Raw genomic sequence first — 25,001 nt, 5'->3', positions numbered from 1 at the left:
GTCCCCCCCATCAAATATGGGTTGTAATTATTTGATGATGCCTCATATGAGTTTCAGTGTGGAGTGGCAGGTGACAACTAGGGGTGTTCAGTGAGAGGGAGTTTTACTTCTGTATTGAAGCAGGTTCTCAGTGGCCCATTCCATGATGCGATCTATTTCTCTGGTGGAGTGTCCTTTTTTGGTGAAGGAAGTTTTGAGCGTGTTAAGGTGTATATCCTAGACCTAGCAGAGAACATGCTTTGAGGAGAATCTGAGCTCCTGGCTGTAGATAACAGATTTCTTGGTGTGTTTGGGGTGGTTACTGGATCTATGAAAGTAGGTATGGTGATCCATGAGGTTTTTGTATGTAGTTTTCTGTAGAGTTCCATTGTTGAAGCGGATTGTGATGTCCAGGAAGTTGATGTTGATGTGGGAGTGTTCCCGAGAGTTTAATGGATGGGGTGGGGGGTGTTAATGGGCCACTTCACCTTGAATGGTCCCTTGAAATAGGTTAGTCACTTATGCTAAACAATCTTTTTCACCTTGTAGTTAGCTGTGACATTCTAAGGGCACGTCTACACTGGCAAAGTTACAGTGCCACTCAGAGTGCAGAAGAGAAACTGCTGTTGTATGTTCACACTGACAGCTGCCTGCGCAATACAGTGTACACATTTGCAGCACTCGCAGCAGTATTCGGAGCAGTGCACTCTGGGGTAGCTATCCCACAGGAGCACCTCTTTCTCTTTTGCCGCTAAGACTTGGGGAAGGTGGGGGGGAGGGGGAGGGGGACGACAACTGTCGCAGGGCATCCTGGGTCCTGTCCCAATTCCCTGTGATGCATTGCTTCACATCCCAGCAATCCCTGTTCTTCCATCTGCATTTGGCGCCATCTTTCAACGTTTTTTGTACTGCAAGCCCTGCCTCTTTCAGGCAGCAGGAATGGATCCCGAACTGCTGACCAGTATGCTTCTCGCTCTCATCAACACGTCACAAGTGGCAGTGGAGTTATTCCTTAAACTACAAAGGCAAGAGGTGTGTGGCATTGATCTCGCCACGCCTAGTAGCGATGACACGAGATTGCTTGTGGCACTCAGAGGTGCTGATCACAGTGGAACACCACTTTTGGGCTCAGGAAACAGGCACTGAGAGGTGGGATCACATCGTGATGCACGTCTGGGATGACAAGCAGTGGCTGCAGAACTTTGGAGCGTGTCCACTTGGCACTCCACAACGTTTAAGAGCCACTCCGTGGCTTCTTTCTGGTGTGCTGCGTTCTCCTTTCAGTCCTTCTTCTTGCTGTCCTGCCACTCTTTCAATTCCTGTTTCTCAGCGACAGAGTGCCTCATAACCTCACGGAGAAAGTCCTCCTTAGTTCTTCTTGGCCGCTTTCTAATTCTGCGCAGCCGTTCTGCCGCCAATAACAGAGGGAGACCGAGCTCCCAAGGTCATCTCTGTGAAGTTTAAATGCAACATTTTACAAAAGTATTATTGTTTGCAACACAGACACTGATTCAGTGCTTTAAAATACAGCCAGTACTCACATACCTGTCACTAACTGGCTGACCCCACGCAAGCACACATGAGCCACAAGACCCACAAAATAAGTAGCGGCAGAGGGAGGGTAAATCACTCTTCCCGGACCCTGCTGTACACTGGGCATGTGGCTCTTGGGGACAGCCAGCACTGTAGGGGGGGCCTGATGATCATTCCTGTCCCCACACTTTCCATAGAATGTGATCATTATGGAAGATATCTCACTGCTGAGGGTGAGTAGGGAATCAAGGGAGGGTCTTCTCCAAGTCTGTGGCTTCTGCCCTGGCCCCTATGCAGCTTATCTGTGTGCAGCAATGGCGCTCCCACCCCCGCCCCGTGATAGCAAAGTGGCACGGAAAAGTTACCATTAATGGGAGAAGAAACAAAGCAGCTCTGCCAAGGAACCTGCGGCAGCGGATTGCCCAGTATCTCCACGAGAGTTTCCTGGACATCTCAGAGAGATTCCCGTGAAGTGAGGGAGTCTATCAACAGCCTGTTACGCTGCTCAGACTAGGCATGTGATGGGAGACAAGCCTGCTTTCTGCAACACTCCTGCCCCCAATAACTCACTTTAGCAATTCCCAAAATCAGATCCACTTATGAGAGGCCTCCTTTCCTGTTTGTGCTTCGCCAAGATCTGACTGCTGTGACTGGCTAGACTCCTCCGGGGCAGAAAAGAGCTCCTGGCTGCATGCATCTCTGGCCTCCGATTCATCCTCTGCCTCTGGGTCCCTCTCCCCCTCTTCGTCCAAGATTTCCTCCTCCTGGCTCGGTCCACTCTCGACTGGCACGCGAGCCAATGAAGATTCCATAGGGGCCTTCACAGTGGAGGTGGGGTTGCCACTGAGTATCGCATCCAACTCTTTGCAGAGCCAGCAGCTCATGGGCACAGCACTGGAGTGGTGGTTTGCCTCCCGCACCTTGTGGTAAGTGTTCCGCAGCTCAAACACTGCAATGTGTCCCGGTCATGGCCCCTTCCTATCACGTATCATGAAATCTGTCCATAGGTATTATAATTCCTATGGCTGGAGCGCAGCTGGGACTGAACAGCCTCCTCTTCCCAAATGCTGGTGCGTGGAGCAGGCATGGCCACCTGGAAAGATGCGCTAAGACAATTGCACGCATGACCGAGCAAACAGGAAGGAGACTTTCAAATTTGCAAAGGAATGTACAGGGTGGGGATAACAGTTGGTCACGTCAGGGCAGGGCAGTAGAGTTCAAACTGATGACTAGAGAGGTGAGAACAGGCATTGTGGGACACCTCCTAGAGGCCAATCGCAGTGCTGTAATTGCCACGGTGTCTACACTGGCACCGCAGCGCTGTAGTCCTGGTGCAGAAAGCTGTACGCCTCTCGTTGGGTGGTTTTTTTCGAACGCTACAACTGTGCAGTTTCAACGCATTAAGTGGCTTGGCAGTGTGTACACCTCAGGAGTTACAGCATAGAAAACTGTTTTACTATGCAGAAACTTGCCAGTATAGACAAGGCCTAAGTTTCCCAATTCCCATACCTGAAGAAGAGCTCCGTGTAGCTTGAAAGCTTGTCTGTCTCACCAACAGAAGTTGGCCCAGTAAAAGATATTATCTCACCCACCTTATCTCTCTAACATCCTGGGACTGACATGGTTCTAACACTGTACACAAGATTTTGAACTGTCATATCTCAATCTCCCAGAGCTAGAAGAGAATGCATTACATATCACATGTACTTGTCAGCTGGAATGCAGTGATTTCTAGTCATGTCAGATTCCAAATTACTGGACTTTATCACTGGTCCATCGATCTAGCAGGTCTTTTAAAACTGATGAGGACAAAACAGAGCAAGACGCAGAGCAGTGCAGTTTCAGTCCCCAATTTTGCTTTCACATATTATACCACCCCTTAAAAAAAGTCTCCTCCTCTATTCCCTTCCTAACATTTGGCTTCACTACACCTTGCCCACATCAACTAGTGATAATCATGATATTGCCTATGTTTTTAGCTACAAAAGACTTTAGTAACAATGATCATTAGTTCAGGAAAAAGCATGACACCAGCAATTCAATCTCTCTTAAAACTCCACTGCTTCTTGGGGTTCCTCAAAGAATTCATCATTGACCAAAATATCTCCAGGGCTAAGACTCACTTATTCTTTATGCAATGTCTTGGCACACCAGCAATGTCATAGATCAGCCCACTGTGGCAAAGTGTACACCTGAAAACTGCAAATTGAAATCCAGTAATAAGGAGTCTACTCTGGAAAAAAAAAATTCTTGAAGTGCATCTAATTAACGATTCATGACACCATACATGACCTGTGACAGATCAGACTAGATAATCTGATGATCCCTTCTGGCCTTAAACTCTATGAAACTAAACACGTCCTAAAGGTTTTGCAGAGACGATTCTTTGAAGGGAAATCCTGTGCGTGTACAGGTCCCTTTAGAACAGTGGTCACCAACTGGTCGATTGTGATCAACTGGTCGATCCTGGAGACTCTCCGGACTAAGGCAGGCTCCCTGCCTGCCCTGGCCCCATGCCACTCACAAAAGCAGCTAGCACAGCCCAGGGGGAGGCAGGGGTCTCCGCATGCTGCTCCTGCCTGCAAGCACTACCCCCGCAGCTCCCATTGCTCAGGAATGGGGAACTACAGCCAATGGGAGCTACAGGGGCGGTGCCTGCAGAGACGGGAAGCATGTGGAGCCATGACCCCCCTCCCCCCCAGGGGCTGCAGGGGTGGGTTGGCTCCTTCTTGGAGTGGCATAGGGCTGCGGCAGGCAGGGAGCCTGCCTTAGCCCTGCTGCGCCGCCAACTGGGAGCTGCCTGAGGTCACTGCTGGCCAGAAGGAGCCTGCACCCCAGCCCTGAGCTCCCTCCCAGAACCTGCACCCCATACCCCCTGCTTCAGGCTCAGCCCAGAGCCCGCTCCCACACTCCAAACCCCTTGGCCCCGAACCCCTGCCCCAGACTGGTGAAAGTTAGTGAGCGACGGAGAGAGGGGAGGTGGGGCTTCAGGGAATGGGCAGGGTTGCACTTAAATTCAAAAAGTGATCTTGTGTGTAAAAAGGTTGGAGACCACTGCTTTAGAAAAACAAAGAACAGGGGCATCACGTTGAGCAATGGAAACTCTTATTTATATACCTGTGCTAAGCAAGACAGCCTGTGCCACCGTAATTACTTGTAACGGATCTGGAACAGTGCTTGATTCTGCTGCGCAATACACTAAATGTAACCCTAAGCATATCCTAAATGAGAAATTGATAGTGTGATTTTTTTTAAGTCAAGATCATGAAAAATCTAATTTTTTTTTTATTATTTTGCTCCTGCTGATGTTTTCATGCCCTCACCACAGGACTGTGCATACATGGCTATAAGTGTGATTGTGGACACCTACCAATTCTAGTATTCCTACAAACCAAACTACAATGCACTCAATGAAGAGTGACCCCAACAGCTATACATTTTGATGAATCAAAAGAAGTTACATTAGTTCAGGCTGGTGCACACACTATCACAAGACAGTCCATTAGCTCCCACATAGTAAAGCAATGAGCACATTAGAAATACCTAAGAAAAAAGGGACTACTAGACAGCTTCCAGTTTAGCTTACACTGCCAAGTGAGTGAAACATGGCCCAAAACCCCACAATCTGCTGGTGAATGGGCAGCTCAGTCCTTTGGAGGCGAGGGCATGTAAAACATCACTAAGGAAGATTCTGTCACAGGTATTTTTAGTAGAAGTCAGGGACAGGTCACGGGCAATGAACAAAAAATTGACGGAAACCTGCAACTTGTTCCTGTCTTTTATTAAAAACACACAGGGGTGTGGGTGTGTGACACAGAGAGCACTGCTGGGGCTTGCAGCTGCTCCAGCCCTGCTGGCAGCTCCAGTGGCTGGTGGCTGAGGGCTGGCCGCTGGTCCACTGTTCCAGCAGCCACACAGCTGACAGCAGCTCCAGCCCTGCCCCAGAAAAAGGCACGGAATTCGTGACCTCATTGTATCTTTAATCATCACCTTCTCCCCCACACAACCACTTCTCTTCACTCTCCATCTAGCCATCCTCTGTCCTGCCTCTACTCTCAGTAAGCTTTAGCCCCTCTCATGCTAAACTTGAGGAGCACAGGGACTGTGTAGGAGATTATAAAGTCTCAGCTAGGCAACACAGAGTTCCTATATGATTGTGACATCTCCAAAAAGGCCTAGAGAGCCACTCAGCCAGACTGACATACAAGTTCACATAGACACAGGTGACTCTAAATGAAGCCAGGCAGAATGTACTGGAGGTCCTTTCTTCTATGTAGAAAAAGCCACTGGACACACAACACAGATGCCTATGCTGGTATGAAACATCTTATTGATAAGCACTAGCTGACAAAGGTTAGGAAGTAGTGCTTTGCAAGTGTTCCCCTTCATCCAGTTACTATCATAGGGTGGCAATGTGATGACATTCATGAGGAAAGGAAGGACTGCTTGAAAAGCTTAATGGCAGCTTCCTGGGTAGGAATTTCCTTGACATGAACCACCACTTCCAAACCCTCGCCCCATTCATCTACAAAATAAATTAATGGAGATATCCCATCTCCTAGAACTGGAAGGGACCTTGAAAGGTCATCGAGTCCAGCCCCCTGCCTTCACTAGCAGGACCAAGTACTGATTTTGCCCCAGATCCCCAAGTGGCCCCCTCAAGGATTGAACTCACAACCCTGGGTTTAGCAGGCCAATGCTCAAACCACTGAGCTATCCCTCCCCCAAAATACAGAGAATACTGTGAAGTGTTCCAGTTCATATCTCTGCACGTAACTAGCATGCTGCTCTCATTCCTCTGCAGGAAAAGACAGGTTTCAGAGTAGCAGCCGTGTTAGTCTGTATCTGCAAAAAGAACAGGAGTACTTGTGGCACCTTAGAGACTACAATTTATTTGAGCATAAGCTTTCATGGGCTACAGCCCACTTCATCGGATGCATAGAATGGAACATATAGTAAGGAGATATACACACACACAGAACATGAAAAGGTGGGAGTTGCCCTACCAACTCTAAGGGGCTAATTAAGATGAGCAATTATCAGCGGGAGGAAAATAAAAACCCACACTTTTGTAGTGATAATCAAGATGACCCATTTCAGACAGTTTGACAAGGAGGTGTGAGGATACTTCATCTGGACCCATGGAAAAGAAGCCCTTGAGGAATTCCACCATGATTTCAACAATTTCCATCCCACCATAAACCTCAGCCTAGATCAATCCACACAAGCAGTCCATTTCTTGGACACTACTGTATTAATAAGTGATGGTCACATAAATACCACCCTATACCGGAAACCTGCTGACCGCTATACTTTCCTTCATGCCTCCATCTTCCATTCAGGACACACCACATGATCCATTGTCGACAGCCAAGCTCTAAGATACAACCGCATTTGCTCCAATCCCTCAGACAGAGACAAGCGCCTACAAGATCTCTATCAAGCATTCTTAAAACTACAATACTCAGCTGCTGAAGTGAAGAAACAGATTGACAGAGCCAGAAGAGTACCCAGAAGTCCCCTACTACAGGACAGGCCCAACAAAGGAAATAACAGAACGCCACTAGCCGTCACCTTCAGCCCCCAACTAAAACCTCTCCAGCGCATCAAAGATCTACAATCTATCCTGAAAGATGATCCCTCACTCACAGATCGTGGGAGACAGACCTGTCCTCGCTTACAGACAGCCCCCAACCTGAAGCAAATACTCACCAGCAACCACACAACAAAAACACTAACCCAGGAACCTATCCTTGCAACAAACCCCATTGCCAACTCTGTCCACATATCTATTCAAGTGACATCATCATAGGACCTAATCACATCAGCCACACTATCAGGGGCTCGTTCACCTGCACATCTACCAATGTGATATATGCCATCATGTGCCAGCAATGCCCCTCTGCCATGTACATTGGACAAACCAGACAGTCTCTATGCAAAAGAATAAATGGACACTAATCTGACATCAGGAATCATAACATTCAAAAACCAGTAGGAGAACACTTCAACCTCTCTGGTCACTCAGTAACAGACTTAAAGGTGGCAATCTTGCAACAGAAAAGCTTCAAAAACAGACGCCAATGAGAAACTGCTGAACTTGAATTAATATGCAAACTATATACCATCAATTTAGGCTTGAATAGAGACTGGGAATGGCTGAGCTATTACACATATTGAATCTATTTCCCCATGTTAAGTATCCTCACACCTTCTTGTCAAACTGTCTGAAATGGGTCATCTTGATTATCACTACAAAAGTCGTCCCCCCCCCCGATAATTGCTCATCTTAATTAATTAGCCCCTTAGAGTTGGTAGGGCAACTCCCACCTTTTCATGTTGTGTGTGTGTGTGTGTGTGTGTATACACATACACACACAGTAATATATATATATATATATATATATATATATATATATATATATATATATATATATATATCCATCCTTACTATATGTTCCATTCTATGCATCCAATGAAGTGAGCTGTAGCCCACGAAAGCTTATGCTCAAATAAATTTGTTAGTCTCTAAGGTGCCACAAGTACTCCTTTTTTCCTACAAAAAGAACAGTTCTCCCAGTCAGAATGCCTTATCAGAATTGGGATAAGAATGTCCACTTGGGCAGTTATACCAGTGTAACTATACCACTTTAAATTCACACCACTACCTGATCCCAGGATTACTTCCCCATGTAAACAAGTTCTAAGGAGAGGATGGGCCGCAACAGAAGGGCTGTGATTTCCCAGTGTTTGAAACTCACCAGGCTGAAGTGCTGATTGCCTAAGCCAATAGCTCCAAGAGGTGTGAACTCCCCCATCCATATCCATGGAACCCAGTGACAATATGAGGCTAAGGCCTTGACTACACTGCAGAGTTTTTCTCCACAAAAGACAGCTTTTGGCAACAAAACAGTGGAGGTGTACACACTGCAATGCCACTTTTGGCAACAAAACTCCCCAGTTTTGGCAACAAAATAAAATCACCTCGACAAGAGTCATAGGGGGATTTTTACGCAAAAGTTGTGTCACCAAAGTGCCACTGTAGACACCATGCTTGATTTTGCTTTAATTGGCCTTCAGAAGGTGTCTCACAATGCTGATCCTGACCATTCTGGTCAGCAGTTCCAACTCTGCTGCACTGCAGCCAGATAAGCAATCATTGGCCCCTCCTCCTTTAAAGCCCCAGTGAAATTTCACTTCCTGTTTGCTCGCCATGGAGAGCTCACATCACATCTTCCCAGCTGACCACAGCAGCTCCACACGGCAAATGCTCTCCTGCTTGGAGCACTGCAGAGCTGTTGGATCTGCTCAGTATTTGGGAAGAGGAGGCTGTGCAGTTCCAGCTGCACTTCAGCCGTAGGAATTTTGATACCTATGGGCAGATTTCGTGAAGCTTGTGCGAAAAGGGCTATATCAGGACACATTGCAGTGCAGAGCAAAGATTGAGGTGCTGAGGCAGGCATATCAGAATGCAAGGGAGACAAATCATCACTCTGGTACTGCGCTGAAGATCTGCCATTTCTATAAGGAGTTGGACACAATCCTCAGCAGCGACCCCACCTCCACTGCCAAGAGCCCTGTGGATACTTCGGCGGGGCTGGAGCCAGCAGAAAATGGACCTAACCCAGAGAACGAAGTCATTGACAAAGGAGGAGGCGGCAGATGACAATGTGGAGCCCACAGCAATGTCACCTGGTGGTGTGTCAGGTCAGGAGCTGTTCTCCACTCCGGAGAGGTCTAGCCAGTGTCGGTAGTCGCACTCTGGCGAGCAAGAAGCAGAAGAGGAGACCCCGGGTAAGTGATTTTGCTTTGTGAAGTGCAGAGGTGGGTTGAAGGCATAGAAATGTACAAGGCCGGCTGGGTTTGTGTGTGCTGGACATTTACCCATGCAGCTAAGCAGCATGGCGGAACAGGGTGTTGATGCACACCAAGATTTCACAGGAATCCTCCAAAAAGATCCTCCAGGAAAGTTCCTTGACAGAGCTGCTTTGTTCCTTCTCCCATTGAAGTAAAGTTTCCTGTGCCATTCTGCAATCACTTATGCAGGGACCAAAGAGGCATACAGGCAAGCACCATAGGGATCGGGGAAGAAACTGCAAGTGTGCAGTAGATGCACCCTTGCTCCCCTGCTTACTCTTGGGAGTGAGATATCTAGTACAATGACCCCCGCCTATGGAAAAGGGTGGGAAAATTTAGAATACTGTCCCTAATCGATTGCTCCATGACCCTTTCATATTGCTCTTCTCTCCATGTACAATGCCCTCCACCCCAGGGTAAACTCACCATGCTTGGTGTGTTCTCCAGCATGTGTGCTTGTCACAGGTCAGTAAGAAAGTGATTGATATGGTAGTAGAGGTGTATTTTACTGAACTATTTCAATGTTGTGCGTGTACTTAACAATCATGCTTCTGTGTATTGTTCCTTGAGCTTCTGCAGATGTGGCCTTCAGAGGCACTCCCTACACACAAGCAGGGCATCTCTGCTGGATAAGAAAGTGCACAAGATGGAGCAAGGAAGACATGTTCCAGGAGGTGATGCAATGCTCAGATGCAGAAAACAGGGAATGCAGGCAGTGGAGGGAAATTGAAAAGGCAGGACAAAAAAAAAAAAAAAAAGAGGCCTACACTAAGGCCGCAACAGAGAGGATGATTAAAGTTATGGAAAAGCGAACTGCCCCTCATAACCCTCCAGATTGAGCAGATGTGTGCCCACCCTCTCCTTCAGCACATTCAGAATTTCTTTCCCATGACCTCCCCGAACTCCACCCGCAAATTCTTTTCCACCGTGTGGGACTTCTTCCTGTCCCGTTCACTCCACCCCCCGGACACTTTTTCAAATGATAGCTGGACTTACGCACAGCTCTGAAAGTTGGCTCTCCCCTGGTACTGCCTCTCCCCTCCAGCAATTGTGTGTCTGTGTGGTGTTTTGAAGGACAATAACTTTGTTTCCTGCAAATTGTGATAGCAGATGGCAGCAACAAATACACAAGCAGTTAAATCACTTGCGTACATTGAATCTAGGCCACAAAAATCTCAAGTACTTCCTTGCAAAACTTAATTTCATTAAGCATTGCAGTCCTGAGCACAGCAACATACATTACTGGTTCAAATCTTCAAAGTGTTCCATCAAAGCCTCCCTGATTCAAATTGCCCCTGTGGGCATGGGCCGCGGGATGTGTTCTCCCGCAGCCCCCATTGGCCTGGAACAGCAAATTGTGGCCAGTGGGAGCTGCAATCGGCCAAACCTGGGGACGCTGCAGATAAACAAAACCTTCCCAGCCCGCCAGCAGATTTCCTTGACGGGCCACGTGCCAAAGGTTGCCGATCCCTGCGCTATGCCAACAGAGGAAGATAGTGTGAACATGCAACAATGATTTTCTTTTGGCGCTTTTGGATAGTTGACAAAATTTTTGGCGAAAAAATACATTGTAGATATGGCCTATGTCTATACTACAGATCTTGCGGCGGCACAGCTGTTACCACTTCAGCTGTGCTGCTGTAAGGTCTCCCATGAAGCTGCTTTATGCCAGTGGGAGAGAGCTCTCCCGCCGGCATAATTAAACCACTCCCAAGGAAAGGCAGTAGCTATGTCTGTGGGAGAGTGTTTCCCCCCAACGTAGTGCTGTCCACACCGGTGCTTTTGTTGGTGAAACTTATGTGGGTTGTGGGGGGGGAAGGGGAAAAGTGTTTTCCACAACCCTGACCGACAAAAGTGCTAGTGTAGACAAAGCCTTAGTCTGTGGCTGTTTCGCCTGAGTAACAGCACAAGAGAGGAGACCCTTCAAAGTTTTGCAAGCGGAGCAAGATGCTAAATGTTTTATAATGAAGAACAATTAAGTTCAGTATTTACTGAACCATGAGCTATACAAGTTTCAAGTCAGGCACTAGTACTGCATTTATTTGCTATCTTCTGCCTCCAGTGCTCCAACCTAACAGTCTGGGCTCTAAAGACAGATGTGCACAGAAGGCAGTGGAGGGGGAGGGAGGGGCAGTGTTCCTTGTTTACAGGGCATGACAAAGTGGGGATTTTCCCTTATGTTATATGTGAGCTTATATGAGTCAGAGTCTTACTGTTTTCTGTGAATGCTGTGTGTGCCTCAGTTTCCCTGTGTATCACACCAATGTCTAAGTGGTGGGAATAAGGGTGCATGACTTTTCCAGAGGCTACTCCAGCTGCCTGCACAGAAGCTATGGCCACCCCTTTGTAACCTGAGATCCAGGAGGGGAATGCGACCAGGTGACTCTTGGCCCGGGAAGCGAGACAAAGACCAGAGGAGCAACAACAGGTAGGACAGGGGCCAGGCAGCTGGAAGCAAGTCAGTCTCAGCTGGCTCGGGGGAGGGCCAGAGCCCTGGCCCTGGGCTCCCCTCCGCCCAAGATGGACTTGGCTGAAAGTCCCTGATTTCTGTGCTAACAAGTTCTGTTCTACACTGTGTTCCAGTCGACTAATAAAACTTCTGTTTTACTGACTGGCTGAGAGTCACGTCTGACTGCAGAGTTTGGGTGCAGGGCCCTCTGACTTTCCCCAGGAGCCCTGCCCAGGCAGACTCGCTGTGGGAAGCGCACAGTGTGGAAGGGGATGCTGAATGCTCTGAGGTCAGACACAGGAAGGTCGAAGCTGTGTAAGTTTCTTGCTCTGGAGACAGTATGCTCAGAGAGAGGAGGCATGCTCCCCCAGAGTCCTGACTGGCTTCTTATGGAATAGTTCCAGAACAACGCCCCAGTGACTCCGGTCTCCAGCCCTGGTGTCATCTGGGACCCCTACACATGCATCTCACAGTCTTGCCCGTTTATTCATCCTCCCAAGGGAGCAGCCCTTTTAATGATACAGCTCTGGCTGGAGTAACACTCCTCGCATCACTGTGGTTAGATAGCAAGTGCCCCAACGTGTACCCTGCCATGCCAGTGCACTTTTTCCAACTCAGTGGTTACTCACCCATCTAGGTGGCCCCACACAGCTATGCTTCTCTGAAATAGCACTCCTTCAGCTCCCACAGCAACCCAGAATATTTAGGCTGTAGCCTCTCTCCCTGTCATTCCCATAGGATAATGATAGACTGACAGATATGGCTATTTCCTGCAATATCTTTGGGAGAAATTATTGATTTAAGTTTAAATAGCTATGGAATCTAATGTACTATAAATACAAAGTTCACATGTTGTTGTTAGCTTGTATACAACTTTGCTGGGGGGGGGGGGGAGAGAACATGGCAATGTTCCCTCTAATTTTTTTACATCCATGTGTGGAATAAATTTTATGTGCACCGAGGTAGTGTGTGCTTGTGCGCCACCAGTTGAAACCATCAACCTAGATATAATATATTGTGACAAAGCTCTGTCCTTGACTCCATGGGTCCTGCGTTTCCTGGTGGATTTTGATAGCCTCAGAGGCTCACTGTGACCCTCCATGTAGCCCTTCTCTCTCTAGAGGCAAGGGTCACAACTTACTGAGCCATTTTCATCATAAGCCAACAAGGGAGGTGAGGAGAAGCAACCTTCCTTCACACACTCTCTGTCTCCCAGTCTCAGTGATTAATCAGGGAGGGGAGGGGGGAGCTTAGGCCTGCCCTCTACTCCAGGCTCCAGCCCAGGGACCCTAAAATTAGCAGCTATGGTAGCTGACTTTTTGGAAATAGGACATATACAATTCCCTGGGCCACTCCCCCCCCCCCCCGCAGCCCCCACTCAATATCTCCTTCACCATTACCTCAGGGCCTCCTTCCTTGCACTTGATATGGATTTGTACGGCTTCGTTCCTCCAACAGCACGGCTTCCTCCTATAGCTCCTGACACCCACCCCTCACTGACTAACTAGGAGGCTTTTAACTAGTTCCAGCCAGCCCTTGATTGGCTTCAAGTGTCCCAATCAGTCTAGCTATCTCCACTGCCTTCTAGAAGGATCTTAATTGGCCCCAGGTGTCTTGATTAACCTGGAGCAACTGCCATTTGGTTACTATGGTACCAGGGATTTGTTTAGCCTGGGGCTAACATACCTGTTCCTCACTACTTTACTGTAGCCATCTGGCCTTGCCTCATCACAATATATTTTTTAAAAGTTACCATAGGGATAATTACTCCAGCCAGGACAGGTTAGTCATTTTAGAACTCACTACCCAAAGAATTCAATTTAAGTGTAAGAGAGAAACAAAAATTACAACATGCATAGACCAGTCAAAACATTAAAATAACACCCTTAGAAGGAATAAAATTACAGAGAATACATGTGCATTGCAGGAAGTACCAAGTAGTAACAACACCACCACCACTAGTATCTGTTGGGATGTGAGTGTGTCACAGACACACTGTTCGTGGGTGCTGGCTGTTGGGGAAAGCTGTTCACTCTTTTTAAGATACTCACTGAAAGCTCCCCTGCTCTGTCCTGAGCCCTGTTGTCTCCCCTCCCCTGCTCTGTGGAGATGGGGTACATGGTGGGGGGAAGAGAGAAAGAGATTGAGACTGCGTGAGCTGGCTGCTCGGGATATCTCAGAAACAGCACACTGTCTCATTAAGAAAGGCACTCAGTCACTCACCATTCAGACTTCAGCAGCTCTGAGTCCTCTTGAGCCAGGTTGTCCCCTCTGCCCTGCTCTGCAGAGATGGAGTACAGGGGGAGGAGGATACTCTGACATCAACACCGTCTCCCCCCCCACACACACACACACTCTGCACAGCCAGCAGGAGGGTTCCAGGAGCAGCTGCATGATGGAGCAATGTGGGGGGGAGGAGCACCTCAACACATGCTGCCAGCTGTGCACACACTCTAATCAGCTGGGCAGCATTTGAATCTCTCCTGCATGGCCACCCAAGCACACAACTTACAGGGAACACAGAAACATCATAAAAAGACGCTGGAAGGTATTATGAGCTTAAAAAAAACCAACCAAACAAAATATCTTAAACAATGTGACAGACAAGGCGGCACTTTTGGAAGAAACAAAATTAAGTGGGTTTCCCAGGAAATACCCAGGGGAAGAGGAAGGCAGACCCAACCTTTTGAAGCTACAGCCTGCGGAGAGAACCACCATCTGGCTAATTACTTATTCAAGGTCTCCGTAGATCAAAGATAGACTGTAAAAGGAGGGACTCAGACTCATGGATGTGACTGTTCTGAGCTAACAGCTGTTATGAATTAGTAACCACAGAAAAACCTGAGGTTTAAAGAACTGTTTGCCTACCGGAGCCCTTATTAGACTTGGGGGTGATTACTGACATGTGTGTTGGTTTGTTTATTGTTTTAATATGTTTTTTGCTAATGCTTTCATCTTAAGAATAAATGTGCTTGTTTAGAAAGAGCTGTGGGGTAACTTAACTGTGGGTAATTACAGTTTATAGCCTCTAACGAGAAAGCAAAGCAGACCTGCTTAGGCAGTCTGACATGCTGGGGAATTCGCAGTGTAACAGGGAACTGTGCAGTCTGGAGAGCCAGAAGGGGGAGAGAAACAGGTCTCCCCACAAGAGAGGTGACAGCTGAGGAGCCAGAAGCCTAGAGTGGGTGCCCTTGCTGGACCCAGGAGGGGGAACATAATTGAAGTTGCCCGGGACTGTGACAGACATCTCTTTAATAAGCCAAGATCCTGATCAGAATGGCTAGGTCTCAGGCTGGGGAATAATGACAGGTTTCAGAGTAGCAGCCGTGTTAGTCTGTATCCGCAAAAAGAAGAACAGGAGTACTTGTGGCACCTTAGAGACTAACAAATTTATTAGAGCATAAGCTTTCGTGGACTACAGCCCACTTCTTCGGATGCATATAGAATGGAACATATATTGAGGAGATATATATACACACATACAGAGAGCATAAACAGGTGGGAGTTGTCTTACCAACTCTGAGAGGCCAATTAATTAAGAGAAAAAAAACTTTTGAAGTGATAATCAAGATAGCCCAGTACAGACAGTTTGATAAGAAGTGTGAGCATACTTACAAGGGGAGATAGATTCAATGTTTGTAATGGCTCAGCCATTCCCAGTCCTTATTCAAACCGGAGTTGATTGTGTCTAGTTTGCATATCAATTCCAGCTCAGCAGTCTCTCATTGGAGTCTGTTTTTGAAGTTTTTCTGTTGTAATATAGCCACCCACAGGTCTGTCATTGAATGACCAGACAGGTTAAAGTGTTCTCCCACTGGTTTTTGAGTATTTTGATTCCTGATGTCAGATTTGTGTCCATTAATTCTTTTGCGTAGAGACTGTCCGGTTTGGCCAATGTACATGGCAGAGGGGCATTGCTGGCACATGATGGCATATATCACATTGGTAGATGTGCAGGTGAACGAGCCCCTGATGGTATGGCTGATGTGATTAGATCCTATGATGATGTCACTTGAATAGATATGTGGACAGAGTTGGCATCGGGGTTTGTTACAAGGATAGGTTCCCGGGTTAGTGGTTTTGTTCAGTGATGTGTGGTTGCTGGTGAGTATTTGCTTTAGGTTGGGGGGTTGTCTGTAAGCGAGGACAGGTCTGTCTCCCAAGATCTGAGAGAGTAAAGGATCATCTTTCAGGATAGGTTGTAGATCTCTGATGATGTGCTGGAGAGGTTTTAGTTGGGGGCTGAAGGTGACAGCTAGTGGTGTCACATAAATACCACCCTATACCGGAAACCTACTGACCGCTACACTTACCTACATGCCTCCAGCTTCCATCCAGGACACACCACACGATCCATCGTCTACAGCCAAGCTCTAAGATATAACCGCATTTGCTCCAATCCCTCGGATAGAGACAAGCACCTACAAGATCTCTATCAAGCATTCTTAAAACTACAATACCCACCTGCTGAAGTGAAAAAACAGATTGACAGAGCCAGACGAGTACCCAGAAGTCACCTCCTACAAGACAGGCCCAACAAAGAAAATAACAGAACACCACTAGCTGTTTTTGCTGGGGAATAGACACTCCTTCTGTTTAAACAGCAGGGAAAATAGAAGATTACAACATCTAAGAGAAAAGTTTGTCCTTTCTTACGCGTTCTCTTCTCTCTAAGGCAGGCCTGCACAACATGCGGCCCGTGGGGGCTCACTGTGCAGCCCGCGGGGGATTCTAAACCCCACACACACACATCTGTCTCGCGTCCCAACTGCACATTTGTTCAGGACACCCTTTAACCGCTCGCTCACCATCACCACCAAAGTCCCAAGGCTAGCGTGGCGGCGCTTCCTGGGGCAGCTCCCAGTGGCGTGCCTGCTCGCCGACAGGAGCCAGCAATGCGGGCGGCTGAGTCCAGCCCAATCGGAGCTGTGGGGGTGGGGCTTTCAGGCGCCCTCCCCCCTCCCCCGGCGCAAGGATATTTTTGTGCCCTCGCGCGCCACTAGCTGTCCCACCCCCCACCCCAAGCAGGACATGGGCACGGAGCCCCCGTGCGTTGCCAGGCCTCCCCCCCGCCCGCCCCAAGCAGGACACGGAGCGCACGCCGCCGCGCCCCCCAGACCCCAAGCAGGGCACGGAGCCCTCGCGCACTGCCCCCCCCCCAGCGGGACATGGGGCTCAGCCACTGCCCCAGTCCTGAGCGCTTTTTGGCCCACACCCCCCCCCCCGGGACTCCTGCCCCATCCAACCCCCCCGTGTTCCTTGATGCCCCCCCTGGGACCCCTGCCCCATCTACCCCCCTTCCCTGTCCCCTGACTGCCCCCCGCCGCCCCATCCACCCCCCTTCCCTGTCCCCTGACTGCCCCCCGCCGCCCCATCCAACCCCTGCTCCTTCCTGACTGCCCCCTGGAACCCTTGCCCCCATTCAATCCCCCTGTTCCCTGCCCTCTGACCACCCTGACCCCTATCCACCCCCCCCCCCCACCACCACCCCTCTGAACTCCCCTGCCCGCTATCCAACACCCCCTCCCTGCTCCCTTACCGCGCTGCCTGGAGGTGGCTGGTGGTGCTACAGCCGCGCCGCTCGGCTGGAGCCGGGCCATGCCGCCACCGCACAGTGCCTGGAGCACCGGGTCAGGCTGAGCTTGCAGTCCCCCCGCTTCCCGCGAATCAGCTGTTCGCGCAGGAAGCCTGGGAGGGCTGAGAAGCAAGCAGCGGCTTTGCGCTCAGGCCCAGGGAGGCGGAGCGGAGGTGAGCTGGGGCGGGGAGCGGTTCCCCTTTGCGCCCCTCCCCCCCGGGTTACATGCTGTGGTGCGGGCTGCTCCCCCCACCCCAGCTCACCTCTGCTCCGTCTCCACCTCCCTAGGCTTGAGCACGAAGCTGCCACTTGCTTCTCTGCCCTCCCAGGCTTCCCGCGTGAACAGCTGATTCACGGGAAGCGGGGGGGGGGGGGGAGGGGGAAGCGGGGCGGAGTGTTCAGAGGCAGAGGTGAGCTGGGGTGGGGGGGAGCCGCGGGGTGGTGCTGAGGAAGGAGGGGTTGTTTCAGCGGGGCCGGGCAGCGCTGGCGGGGGGGGGGGGGGGGGGTGTTTCCGCGGGGCCGGGGGGTTTTGGCCCTCAGCTGTTTTCTTTGGAGTAATATGGCCCTCGCCGCTTTACGAGTTGTGCAGGCCTGCTCTAAGGGCTTGTCTACACTTGAAAGGCTATCACTGGCCTCTCTGCTGAGAGTTTAGTGCCATCTGTGATATAGCCCTCTGAACAGAAACCGCTTGTTCCCTCAGTTCACAGAAGTTGAATAGATGTCCGATGATTTTCCATCACTATCAACTAAGGTTGAATTTAAACTAGTGGCCTAAAAGTGAAAGGCACAATGTCTCAGCCCAGTCTCACCTTCCTCCAAGTCTTCTTTTACTAAAAGAGCAACAGAGACAATACCAAGGCCCTCACATAGAACACTGTGTGCAGTTCTGCTTACCACATCACAAAAAAAGGATAGCGGAAATAGAAGAGGTTCAGAGGTGGACAATTCATGACCTGGAAAGATTTCTGAATGACAAGAGATTGAAAAGACAGGCTATCTAGTTTAGAGATGACAAAGAAGAGGGCCATGAAAGCAGCATATAAAATAACAAATGGTACAGAAAAAGGTATATCAGTCCCTTATCATCCTCCCTCATAAAAGAAGAATGAATGGAAAAGCATTAAATGCAAACTTAGAACTGGTAAAAACAAAACACTTTACACATACAGCTCAATTAGCCCGTAGAAGTCATTGCCACAGGATATTGAGACCAAGGGTACATTTACACTACAGGGGGGAGTCGATTTAAGATACGCAAATTCAGCTACGTGAATAGCGTAGCTGAATTCGACGTATCGCAGCCGACTTACCCCGTTGTGAGGACGGCGGCAAAATCGACTTCTGTGGCTTTCTGTCGGCGGCGCTTACTACCACCTCCGCTGGTGGAGTAAGAGCGCCGATTGGGGGAAATCGATTGTCGCGTCCCGATGGGACGCGATAAATCGATCCCCGAGAGGTCGATTTCTACCCGCCGATTCAGGCGGGTAGTATAGACCTAGCCCAAGATCTTAAGAGGACTCTAAAGGACTGAGCATTTATACAGATAAAATCCAGAGTTACATTAGAAAGGATTAACAAAGACAGCAATAGTTCAGAAGAGATATAAACCCTCATGTGCCACAATATGCACTAACTTTTAATTTGCAGGCTTTAGGAAGAAACTGTCTGGTCTTAGAGGGACCACAAGTCTGATCTGCTATAGAAAATATATAATTCATCATGCTGTTTACTATGTAATTAATGTACTCATGATTTGACTCAAGGTACATTTGGAAATTGGAATTAAACTTTAAAGAATGCAAAACAAGTTAGAAATTGTTTTTATTAATTGAATAAAACTGCCAAAGTGTTTTCCTCACTTCCCAATGCTGAAATCTAGGCTAGAAGAAGCTATAATCTTAAAAAGGTTAGATGACTGACGAATAGACTGCAAAAACTAAACTAGAGATTTCTGCTAAATTGAAACCAAAAGTAATTAAGGAAAAAAGGTTTTCTGCGGAACAGAAACTGAAAGTACTGACATTTAGAAAAAAGCACTAGCATTCTCTCCATTATAAAGACTGAAAACGATCTAGATGCTTAATGCAGTGCATCGGATATTGTGCCATGTTTACAAAGCATGACCTCAAAAGTTAAAGATGTTTTCCATCTGATTCTGTATAGAAAAAAGCAGCTTTCAAATCGTTAGTTAAAGTTTACCAGTGTTCATTGATCCCTTTTTTAAATTGTTTAAAGGTTGGCAAGTTCAAATTTAGTTTTAAATGAGTTTAGGGTTTGTTTGTTTGTTAACTTAATTTAAAAATTCAATTAAAATCAGATTTTTTAAAAACAATTCACCTTGGGGATTAGTCCTGCTTTGACCAGGGGGCTGGACTAGATGAACTCCTGAGGTCCCTTCCAACCCTGATATTCTAGGATTCTATGATTGGACAGATGCCAGTTAAGTATACTGTGTACAAACAAAACTTACAGAACTTGAGCCAAATGCAACAACTCTGGTGTTTGTGAATGTAAATAATCAGAAACTATATACGGGTGACCTTAGAAGCACAGCCAAGTCCCATCCACCCAACCGAATCTATGAAAGATCTGTGCATTTATGATTAGCTCACTCGGACTGATTTCAAGAGACATTCCTTCTGCTTGAGGGTCTGACTAAAACAATACTGCATTTAGGGTAATATTTTGATAGACTGGGCTTCAACAGACTGCCGTAGCAGCACTTCCAATACGAATCTGAGAAGACCAGAGCTACAAATACGTACACAGAACTTGCATGAACAGACAGACAACCAAGAGCTGAGAATCAAACAGAAGGCAGAAGAGACGCTTGAGTATGCATCACTAGGTCATTCCACTGTACTGCTAATCCTAAAAATCTGAGCAAATGCCTGCTGCTTGTGGATGAATGCTTCTTCAAGGAAGAGGTACACCTGAGTGGCTCCTGGCCCCACTGTCAGGTGGCTATCTCAACCACAGACTGTTCATTAGCAGGAGAGGCTGTCACATGGGAAAGTTGTGAAGAACCAGAGTTGGCTGCTGCGAGCAGCAAGCCAAGGACCTCACTGTTCAGAAGAGACTCCCAATAGTAACTCTGATCTCTCCCTGCCCTTGTGGCCTTCAACTTTCCCCACCCAGTGTCCTCTTCAATTCATGTGGTCACCACCCACAGCAGCTGAAAGGTGATAGCCCCCAGGGAAGGAACAGAGGATGATTTTTTCATACTGTTCTAAATACCCCTGCCACCTTTAAATGGGAAGTGAAGCCAGAAGATGTAAACAGGAAACTGTAAGCCAGTGAAGCAAACCTAAGCAGTGTAAGACTGCCTGCAGCTCATCTAAATAAACAGCTGCATTGAAGGGCATGGGGAAAGTATGAACCATCATTTGAAGATGCTGGGGGAAGATTCAGTGCCTAGCATATTTGAAAAACCAAAGAGAGATCCTGAATTTTATGTAGTTCAATCTCAGCCCAACGTTGCCTCCACGGACAGTTTGTGTGTTTAGTTTTCCCAAAACACATCATCTTTAACTGCTCAAAGTTCTGAAATGAAAACAAAAGATTCAGCTCGGAGCTGGGCTATCACAACCCAAGAAATATTTTACAGAATTCTAAGGGGCAGGGAAGAGAGCTGCAGATTCCCAGGGACAGCTATCACAACCCTAACTACATAGTCATTTTAACAGTGAAACTGCCTAGTGGGTAAGAGAGACCGATTTTAGCATTACTGAGATGTGAGAGATTTTTTAAAAGAGGAATCTGAGCCCTAGCTCTTTGCCATATTAACTGCAATACAGATTCCCTGACCAAGAGCCATTTACTGAATATATACATCTTCACTAATTTAGCAGATGCAAATGCACAGCTCAAACAGAACCTGCTCTAAGCATATTGGCATATGGGGTTTTTAATGACAAACTTGTGATAAACTTCAGAGGGATAGCCATGTTAGTCTGTTTCAGCAAAAACAAGGAGGAGTCTATGGGTCATAGAGCATACGTTTCCGTGGGCTAATAAACTGGTTAGTCTTAAAGGTGCCATAAAACTCCTCTTTGTTTTTATGATAAACTGTCAGCCAACTTCAGGCAAACTAACTTACCCACACTAAAAAAAACAACCAAAACAAAAACCGTTAAATGAAGAAGGGGCAATATACACAAGATCATACCATCCATGCACTGTGCTATATTAACAAATAAATTGACGCTTTGGAAACTACAAAAGAAAAGTTAAACCCAGGTGAATCTGGATGGAAGAGGAGCAGCTAAGGTGGCAATATGCCATGACATAGGGTAATTGGGAAGGTACCACAGATATACCACAGCACATTTACAGAGAGAAATACGGGCGGCAGGCTTAGAGCATTAAGACCCTTGAGGGTTATAAATCCTGTGACTAATTCAAATCCAGTCCAGGTCAGAACTGAGCAAAAGTCAGTACACTATGTCTCACATGCTTCAGCCTGACTCCTATCTGGTGGTCCACAAATGTTGGTCTCAGTCCAATTCCCCAGCCCAATGGGCAAACAAGCATATTACACCTCCAGTGATGTCAAGCTGGCACCTTTTGTTAGAATTAAAACTTCCTTTAACCAGCACATCTGGTCCTTTTTTTTTTTAATTAACATTGCCATTCGATAAACATGCCCTGTCTCTAATAGAGATTCAACTCACAAATCACTAGACAGGACAGCGTTATAATGATGCTCGCTCCAAGTCAACACCTGTTAGAGAGAGATCTCATGGCCAGAGTCCTGTAGAATGTCGCGTTAAACAGAAGTTCGTTGTTGTAACGATCGCTAGTTTGTCCCCGACATTTACAAGTCTGGGATTATAAGACCGGTAAAGCCCCCCGAACAAACAAACAGTGCTAACAACGAGGGGAACCGTCCTTTCAACGTCTAGGGAAACATTTTAACAAAGCCCCCACCCCCATTCCCTCCTGGCTATAGCAGTGCGGTACGTGGAGGATAGGCCCAGCCCTGCCGCCGCCCCCATCCCCATCCCCCACGCCTCTCGGCCCACGTCTGCTCCCAGCCCCGCGCTCCCCCACCCGCAGGACTCGCTCCCCTGCCCCAAGCCCCGGCCGGTGTATGCTCGCCCCTCCCCAACCCGTCCCGGCGCCCTGGGGACGCCCTCACTCACCAGGACGGGCTCTCCCTGCCGCCCGGGGGACGCGGCGCTGGGACCCCCGGTTCCGGCTCGGTCCTGGCGCCCCCTCGCCCGCTCCTGATCCGTTCCAATCAACAACAAGATGGCGGCGCCCGGGAAGGCGGAGACTCTGCCAGCTGCCGTCATAGCAACCGTGCCGGCCAGGTCCGCACTTCCCCGAGATGAGCACCAATCACAGCACGAGCCCTCCCGCCAATGCGCAGCCAGGACGTTGACAAGCTAATGGAGCTGTCCTTCAAACACTTAAAGGGTCGCTCCGCTGGCGGAGCCGCCGGCGGGTTCCGACACACGCTAGGCACACGTGACGCGTCCGACCCACGGGGACCGCGACCGCCCATTGGCCAACAGAATCGGGAACCATCCAATCAAGGCGCGGTATGGGGGCCTGGCACTGAGCGCTTTCCCTGACGCCTCGGTGGCACCCCCTCGTGACCCGCCCTCTGACCTCCCCATGGGACCCACCTGCCCTCTAATTCCTTCCCTCTGACCCTCCCAATGGGACCTGCCAAATGCCCCCCTCAATGGGACCTGCCTCTGACCTCTTCCCTCTGACCCCCATAGGACCTGGCCTCTGACCTCTTCCCTCTGACCCCCATAGGACCTGGCCTCTGACCACTTTCCACTGACACCCGCCCATGGGACCTGGCCTCTGACCCCCCTCCCTCTGACCCTCATGGGACCTGCCCTCTGACTCCCGCAATGAGACTTGCCCTCTGACCCCCCAATGGTCCCACCCTCTGACCTCTTTCTCTGACCCTCTGTGACCGAATAGGGAGTATTAACCTGTTAATGTTTCATGGGAGTTTTACTAGTTTTAGGGTTACCATTCGTCCGGATTCCCCCGGACATGTCCGGATTTTTGAACTAAAAATAGCGTCCGGGGGGAATTTGTTAATGTCCGGACTTCCCTCTCCCCCCCCCCCCCCCCATGCAGAGCACGCGGGCAGCCGGATGGTGCCACTTACATGGGGCTCCGACAGCAAGAGAGAGTCCCTCCTCCCCCTGCAGCATAGCTCACTCACTCCCTGCATTCACCTCCGGCAGTCTGCAGCTCCTCCCCTGCTGCTGCCCAGCGTGCTGGGAGAACTGCTCAGGCCGTTCCTGAGCAAGCTCCCAGAGAGACCTTAGGCGAACCGAAGGCCAACGACAAGGGAGCCAGGGGGTCGGAGAAGGGGCAGGGAGGTTCTGGAGGGGGCAGTCAAGAGACGGGGGGGTCGGGAGTTCGGGGGGGGCTTTCTGGGAGGTGTGTGGATAAGGTTTTGGGCAGTCAGGGTATGGGTAGGGGGTAGGGTCCTGGGGGGCAGTTTGGGGGGGGTCTTAGGAGGGGGCAGTTAGGGGATAAGGAACAGGGAGGCTTAGGTAGGGGGTGGGGTTCTGGAGGGCAGTTAGGAGCAGGGGTCCCAGGAGGGGGCAGTCAGGAGACAAGGAGCGGGGGGGGGGGTGTTTGGAAGATCTGGGGGGGGGGCTGTCAGGGGGCAGGGGTGGGGAGAGGGATCGGAGCAGTCAGGGGACAGGGAGCTGTGACAATGCGGTTCTGGCGGAACCCAACTGAGAGCACCAACTCAGGACAAATTGCTAAAATAGGGCAGTTACAGCCCAAGGCTGGGGTTTTTTCCACCTCTAAGGCAAACCAAACCAGCCAGACTAAGACTTCAGTCTCATCCCACTGGCTAACCGCAAGACTCACAAGCAATCTCCTTAGACACTCCAGTTTCCCAGTATTACCACCAGTGCCACTTGTTATGGGGACAAATGGTTATGAAAACCAATACCCCAGTAAAAGAAAAAGGTTCTCCTGATCCCAAAGGACCAAGCCCCAGACCCAGGTCAATATACAAATCAGATCTTACCCACAACTCATGCTGCTGCCAATTCTTTAGAATCTAAAATCTAAAGGTTTATTCATAAAAGGAAAAAGATAGAGATGAGAGTTAGGATTGGTTAAATGGAATCAATTACATACAGTAATGGCCAAGTTCTTGGTTCAGGCTTGCAGCAGCAATGGAATAAACTGCAGGTTCGAATCACGTCTCTGGAATACATCCCCCGCTGGGATGGGTCCTCAGTCCTTTGTTCAGAGCTTCAGCTTGTAGCAAAGTTCCTCCAGAGGTAAGAAGCAGGATTGAAGACAAGATGGAGATGAGGCATCAGCCTTATATAGTCTTTTCCAGGTGTAAGAACACCTCTTTGTTCTTACTGTGGAAAATTACAGCAAAATGGAGTCTGGAGTCACATGGGCCAGTCCCTGCATACTTTGCTGAGTTACAAGGCGTATCTGCCTTCTCTCAATGGGTCCATTGTATAGCTGATGATCCTTAATGGGCCATCAAGCAGGCTAGGCAGAGCTAATCTCAGCTTGTCTGGGATGTCACCCAGAAGCATAGCATACGTTTGCCATACAGACAGTATAGAGCCAATATTCATAACTTCGACTACA

General features: G+C 48.8%; 1 protein-coding gene across 12 annotated transcripts in view; it reads right to left on the bottom strand.

Annotated features, from left to right (window-relative positions):
- Positions 1-23,003, bottom strand: part of IP6K1 (inositol hexakisphosphate kinase 1) — a 116,608-nt gene extending 93,605 nt beyond the window's left edge. For 3 of the 12 annotated variants that reach the window (XM_065553169.1, XM_042845360.2, XM_065553170.1), the window contains exon 1: positions 22,538-22,677. The gene's annotated coding sequence lies outside the window, so the exon portion shown is untranslated. Of the gene's footprint in view, positions 1-22,537 lie in introns of all 12 variants that reach the window. The other 9 variants (XM_042845359.2, XM_065553168.1, XM_042845365.2 and 6 more) reach the window with 6 other exon arrangements.
- Positions 23,004-25,001: the final 1,998 nt, after the last annotated feature.

This window comes from Chrysemys picta, chromosome 7, assembly GCF_011386835.1.
Source record: "Chrysemys picta bellii isolate R12L10 chromosome 7, ASM1138683v2, whole genome shotgun sequence".
Taxonomy (NCBI): Eukaryota; Metazoa; Chordata; order Testudines; family Emydidae; genus Chrysemys; species Chrysemys picta.
The sequence above is the reverse complement of the archived record's forward strand: the minus strand, read 5'-3'. Positions and strand labels throughout refer to the sequence as shown.